Consider the following 7390-nt stretch of genomic DNA (forward strand, 5'->3'; position numbering starts at 1 on the left):
ATGCCTAAATTAAAAATATAACTTACCTGGATACTGGTTAAGTATTGCCTCTATCTTGATAATTTTCTTGCCCTGGCTCCTCCCCTAACATGGCCCTCAAATATATGGATAATATCTGGTCATTTAGCAATTTAAACAGCTCAATATTATTCATATTGAGAATACACAGTCAGGCTAATTATGCATTCACTGGCAAACGTTAATTGCCAACAGAGTACAATTATTCATTCATATGGAACATCCTCAGAATAATCAATAAAACCCTCCCAACAGCAGGTGAAGAGAAGGAGTAAGATGTTTCACTTTACAACTCAACGTTCAAAATACATTCTCTTCAAATTCTAGTATCACATTAATGACGGCAACACAAACTTCCTCCATTGCCAGACATTGTGTGAAGTAACACAGAGTCCTGTAAATGGAAACTCAGAAGTAGAGAATGACACGGGGACGGGAACTTGTGGTAACTGTGGGGTTAGGGGCAGAGCCAGTGCAGTAACGAGGGTGCCTGACACGCGGGGCTGGTTGCCGCTGCGCACCCCCCCCCCCGGGTGCAGGGCACGACGCCCCCCCCCTCCGGAGCGTACCCCCCCGAAACGCACCCTACCTTGCAGCTGGGGCAGGCGGGAGGGCCGATCCGCCCCCAGTGCACGTCACTGGGAGCTGCGTCGGCTCTGCTGCTTCCCTGCTTTCTCTGCCCCGGAACAGGAAGTAACCTGTTGTTATGCTCTGCTACACTTCTCCAGGATGGGTCGGTTTTTGTTTCCTAACCCGGCAGCCGTCATCCAGCTTGGAGCAAGAGCAGCAGCCATCTTGGCTAGCTCAGGAGGGGGCAGCCATCTTGTCTAAACGAGAACAGGAAGGAACTCCATATCTGGTCGTGGGAGGATCTCCTATGGGGGCTGCCATGTTGGATGCACCTGAGTTTGGTTTGCTCTGATTGCTTCACTATTTAAAGCACTGCATCCAGGCCTTCTTTGCTTTGGCCTCATTTTGTTCTGAGGAGTTGCTGTGGGAGTGCTGTTCACTGACTAGTCTTCTGTTCCTGTTTACCTGTGCACTGGACCTTGGCTAGTTTTCTCGGTTTACGCTTGTTTGCTGCCTACCTTGACCCTGGACTGATTTTGACTATTCTTGCCTGTTGGAGTACTGGTTCTGGACTGTGTCTGTTTCCTGCCATCCTGGTCAGCGGCTCTGCAACCCCACCGGTTCCAGAAGTCCTGGTGGCCGCCTGCAGCTGGGAGCTCAACTCCCGGTGAACGGTGGTCGCTTTCCAGGTGAAGCTAGGGGTTGTCTGGCTGCCTGACTGAGTGCGGTAGCACTCCATCTCTGCCGTGTTCTGTCGGGGCACAAGGGCTCACTACTGCCAGGTCATGACACCTGTTCTGGGGCAGAAAAGAGCAGAGAACCAGCGAGCCAACACACCCCCCCCCCCCCCCAGCATTTGTACCCGGGGCGGACCGCCCCACCGCCTCCCCCTTCCTACGCCACTGGGCAGAGCCCACCGGGGCAGGGATGGGGACAGAGGCCGAGGGGACGGGGATAAACTTTGTCCCCCGTGTCATTTTCTACTTTGAAGGCTGTTAATGAATTAGACAGTTATTTATGTTCGAGTGATGCAGGCGATGATGTTTTCATTTTTTGGAAAAATAAGCAAAAGTGCTGGCCACAACTGGCAAAATTTGCAAGGGGGATCCTGTGCATTCCTGCTACCAGCACACCTTCTAAAAAGATATTTTCTATTGCAGGAAGAACTGTGGAAGACAGGAGAGCTGGACTGAATCCTGAGATTGTTGATGACTTATTATTCATTTACAGATTAAAAAATCATAACAGTGCTTCATAGGGCATATTTTTCCCCCACTAGGGCAAACAGAATGGGTATATTTTGTACCCCTGGACATTTTAATAAAGTGGATTAGGGTTCCTTGGAGTAGCAGAAGTCAGCTATTTTGGGGGCTGGAAGGGTAGAGGGTGGTGGTGAGATTAATTATAGCTGCTCATTGTTATTTGTGATTTATAAACAGTTGCACAGCATATTGCTCCTTTTTTATATTTTAATAAAAAGTTTTAAATATAAAATCATAAGTGTTCAAGGCTTCTTCAAATGAGGCAGAGCCTTTGGAGACAGGGTGGGGATGGGGCCAAAACCTGCGGGGATGGGACAAAGACAGAACCCATGGAGACGGGTGGGGATGTGGCCAAACTTTATCCCCGTGTTATTCTCTACCCAGAAGCTTACTATATGAAGCCAGCATGAAATCCAAGAACTCAAACTGCACCAATCTCACAGTACCTATGAAAAGTCACCATTTTACCCTGGCTGTCGTGACAGGCAGGATTGAGTGGGAATCATTCCTGCCCATAGGACCCCATTGTAGGCCCGGAGGAGGGAGGGAGCTTGTTCAGCCCTTAAATACCAATGTGATGGGAGGGGAGAGGGATTGGAGATTGCCAAGACCAAAGGGCACCTTATGAGGGTCCTGGCTGATATTCAGCTGGGGTCCAAGCTCTGGTGGCTTCCTTATTTTCATGTAGTCTTGGATAGTCAATGCTTGTGCCTGGACATGGGCTAGCACTGAATATCCAGGGCTAAATCTGCCCATAGTAGTTGGTGTTTAAAAATCACTGACCACAGCGGGCTGAATATCATCCAGTACATTTTTATTTTCAAATTGGCAATCAGAATATATCTGTTTTAGGAATGTGAGTCTCATATCCTTGTTCACAATTTTTAGCTCCATCTCAGAACCTCTCAATTTGAAATAGACAGTGACTAATATGGTAAGGTTATCCATATCAGTGCTGGAAATTTTCAATAAAAGCACTTACGTGGTCAGTACCCATTGCTAAACACATAAATAGTCTTGAATATTGATCCCATTATGTTCCTATCAGGGATACTGCACAGAAAGACCAACGCAGTTACTGCAAATTCATTACAAGTATAAATGTGAACAGAATAGCCACCATCCTGCCCCCTTTTATAATTCCTCATGCTATGTCTCCTACACTCCCAGTAATAACCATCACCTTGCCCCTCTTATCATTCCTCACCCCATGTCCCCTACACTCACAGTAATAACTATCACCTTGCCCCCTCCTATCATTCCTCACCCCATGTCCTCTACACCTCCAGTACTAACCATCCCGCTACCCCCTCCTATCAATCCTCTCCTCATATTCTCTACAACTCCCCTCCACCTAGTTAGGGATATGCATTTCTTAGCACACATTCAATTCATTAGCATGCCTTAAAAAATGTGCCCCCTAATTCTATAAAAGTCACCAAAAATTGCACACACAAATTTGGGCATGTGCCAATTTGCATGCACAATTTAAATAACGAGTTAATTAGCGCTAATAATCGACTTTTTAACAAGCAATTATTGGCACAAATTAAATTTAGTTGGAATATACGCATGTCAATTTAGGCACAGGATCTGCACCTAAATTTTGTGCATGAGTTGAAAAGAGGATGCAGAAATGGGAGGGTTATGGGTGGAACAGGAGCGATCCTTACATTTACATGCATTGTTATAGAATGAGAAGAGATATGCACCTAATTTAGGTGCATATTTGTGCCATGTTTCAATTGGTGCAAATGGCAGCACCTAAAGTTAGGTGCAATTCCTGGGCACAAGCACTAATCTATAAACCAGGCCTAACTTTAAGCTCAGTTTATAGAACAGCGATTTTTTTTATGCCATATACAGCATTCACCCCTTAGTGTGCACTAAATTGATTAAACATATATTAATCTATTAATTAACAAGTCCAAAGCTGATTAACACATTAATACAAAAGTATAAATGAACTAGAAAAATATCCAAAAATCAATGTCAAGAACTGACCAGAAAAAGAGCTGCAAACATTTTCCATGCATATCCCTTTCCCCAGTAATAGCCATCAGTTTCCTCCTTTCCTATTATTTCTCATCCTTTGTTCTTTTCACCTATAATAATTACTATTAAACAAAGCACTTAACTTTCTTTAGGTCAGAGCTTCCCAAATTATGGGTCAGGACCCCCAATGGGGTCACAGAACCCATGTTTAGGGTCACGACCTGTGTAGATGTTCCATAGGTATGCCATTATTCTGCATCTCCAGGGGGAGGGAGTGTCACACAATTTTATTTGGTGGCAATCATGGGGTCACAGCCAGAAATGATTAGTAAGCACTACTGTAGGTTACTTCATTTGGGAAAATAGAAGCATTTAAAATTGAGAGAAAATGTAGCAGGAACACCAAATTGTGCCCTCGATTTCTATAAAGCGAGGAACATTCTGGAAACCTGCTGCTAACCTGATTTTCTAGAGGGAATGGAGAATGGGTTTGGGTTACCTGTTAATCACTAGGCAGAAGAAGACCTGGAGAATTAAGGACTATCATCAAGAGCCCAGAGGCTTCCTTCCTACAAGGAGTCAGGGGAACAAGAGTGGCTGTGGTTGCCCATTAAGGGGCATTGCATAGGTTTTGGGTGCTGAATCTTAGAGGACCAGCTAAGCCACCTGCAAAAAGATGGCAGGTAACCCACAAGCCAGCTTAATCTAAGGGTGAAGGAGAAAAGATCCACTAGATCTGGGCAGTAAAGACAAACCTGCTGAATCCAGTACCAGAGGAGCTCTGTGCATAACAGAGAAGTGACCAGGTTCCAACTGCTTGCAAGGGAGGAGAACAATTCACAATTCTGAAGGGGACTAGTGATGTAGCCAGCTGGCAAATTTTAAATGGGCCTAAGGGCAAAATGGGTGGGCATGAAATGTCCTCTCTGTCTCCTGCCCCCCTCCCCCCTCTCTCTCCCCCCTCTCTGCCTCTTCAATTTAAAAAAAAAAATACCTGAGCTGGTGGGGATCCCCAAGCCCTGCCAGTTGAAGACATACTTTGAAGGTGCACAGAACTCTGCAGATGCCAGCACCTCACACATGCTCAGTTCTTGTGCATGTGCAATACCTGAACGTGGAATTCTCTGGAATTCATTGCCAGAGAATGTAGTAAAAGCGGTTAGCTTAGTGGGGTTTAAAAAAGGTTTGGATGCTTTCCTAAAGGAAAAGTCCATAGGCCATTATTAAAATGGACTTGGTGGAAATCCACTGCTTATTTCTAGAATATGCAGCATAAAATGTATTGTACTGTTTTGGGATCTTGCCAGGTACTTGTGACCTAGATTGGCCACTATTGGAAACAGGATGCTGGGCTTGATGGACCTTCAGTCTGTCCCAGTATGGCAATACGTATGTACTTATGTAGGGTGCCAGCATTCGCAGCTCAGGAACATTGTTGCTGACTGTGGAGCTTAACAGCAGGGAGTTCTGAGAGCCTTCAGGGGAGGTCTTCAGCTGACAGAGCTTGGGGACCCCTGCCAGTTAGAGCAAAGTTCTGCCACTGCTGGGTGGGTCCACCTGTGGCTACACCATAGCCCCAGACACAGCCCTACATCACATCTGAATCAACCCACAATCATGCCCGCTTTTATAATTCCTCATTCCATGGTTATCTTTATAGCAGACTTATGTCTGATCAGGTTCAAATTATGAAACACTGCCTTAAGGGGTTGTTTCCACAGCTCTGCATTTGGTTTAGTGTTGGTAAGTGCCCTGATCATGGTCAGACAGATTCAGCTTCAGTAATTGCAGAACATGATTAGTACCGGGCAGAGTTCTATGGTCTGTGCCCTAAATCATGGCTGGAGAGATTTGGATGGGATGGAGTGGGCTTCAATAACAGCTTCAGTAATAATCAGAGAATATGGCTAGTGCCAGGCAGCAGGGGTGTAGCCAGACCTTGAGGTGGGAGGGGCCAGAGCCCAAGGTGAGGGGGCACATTTTGGTCTGCCTCTCCACCTCCCCCCCTCCCACCTTGCCGCCCTCACCCACCACCACTGCTGCTGCTGTACATACCTTGGCTGGCAGGGGTCCCCAACCCCTACCAGCTGAAGCACCACCACCACACATGCTGTCTCTCTTTCCCTCATGTCATGTCCGGTATGCCCATTTCACTTAAACAAGCGTGGCAGATGCGAGGGGAAGAGAGAGCAGGGCAGGAAATGTGGTGGTGCCGGAGACCAGCACTGGAATAAATGCTTCAGCTGGAGGGTGTTGGGGACCTCCACCAGCCAAACCAGGGGCACAGATCCAGTTTGAGGGGGCCCAGGCCCCCATGGCCCCCCATAGCTATGCCAATGCCAGGCAGACCTTTATGGTCTGTGCCCTGAAAATGGCAAGGACAAATCAAGATCAAGTACACATATGTAGTATCACATCATGCCTTATGCTATCAGTTTATTTTGTTGGGCAGGCTAGATGGACCATACAGGTCTTTATCTGCCATCATCTACTAAAGTACTATGCAATATTAGATGGAGGCCCATTTTCAAAGCATATAGACTTACAAAGTTACTATGTTACTGTGTAACTGCTTGAAATAATTGAGTTTCAATTATCAGTTTTTAGATGCAATGAAGGTATTGTCAATAAGAGTAACCAGCAGCCCTTCCTCAGGTCTGGGTCCTTTCACCACAGTGCTAAATTGATACCCCGAATGGACTGCGAGAAAAACCTCTTTTATTAGGGTGGCAAATCTCACTCTTTGGGATGGGCCACCCTTGGCATTTCTGGTACTGAAGGGAAAAAAAGAGACAAAGGAACAATAAGGCCTTGGCTGGAGAGGGGGGAGGGGTGGAGGTGGTTAAAAAAAGGGTTAAGACAGGCACAGCCACAGTCACCTCCCACACCTCAACCAAACTCCTTTTTAACAAAAGCACCCCTACCCAGATGATCATATACTGAGAAGAATATTGAATAGGAGGTCAGGAGTTGAAGTTCTCAGTTCAATCGTTGAATATGTATATGACCTTGAGTATGTCACTGTATTTCTGTTCCTCATTTTAGCCCATTGTAATGGCATAGTTGTAGCAGATCTCTCACATAAATGCAACTTAGGGTAGACTGCAGAAGCAGAACAGTTCCTATAATGTCTGTGGCTAAATCACACAAAATTCCTCAATGACCTTCTCCCACGTTCACAGACTAGTTAGTCCAAGGTTCCCCTGAATGTTGCATATTCACTTAGAACAAAGTCTCTGACAGGCACTGAAATGACATTTTAAAAGAAGAAAGTATGTATAAAACCCCATATTTCTTTAGCCCTTCCCAGGTGCCACAATATCAAAGATATGAAAATGATAAGCCAAACAGTGGATAAAAACAAAGTAAGATAGTGCAAAATTTATCTAGAATGCTCCAAGTGTTAAGAAATCTCTGGAATGTGCTCTCTCCTATGTTCTCAGGCATCAACTTTCACTCCTGCTCTGCTGGACAGGCTCTCTACCCCTCTGCTCCTTTTGTAGGTGCCTTGTTTCTCCATCATGATGGTTAGCAGGGACTCTCCT

The sequence above is a fragment of the Microcaecilia unicolor genome, chromosome 3 (genome assembly GCF_901765095.1).
Source record: "Microcaecilia unicolor chromosome 3, aMicUni1.1, whole genome shotgun sequence".
Lineage (NCBI taxonomy): Eukaryota > Metazoa > Chordata > Amphibia > Gymnophiona > Siphonopidae > Microcaecilia > Microcaecilia unicolor.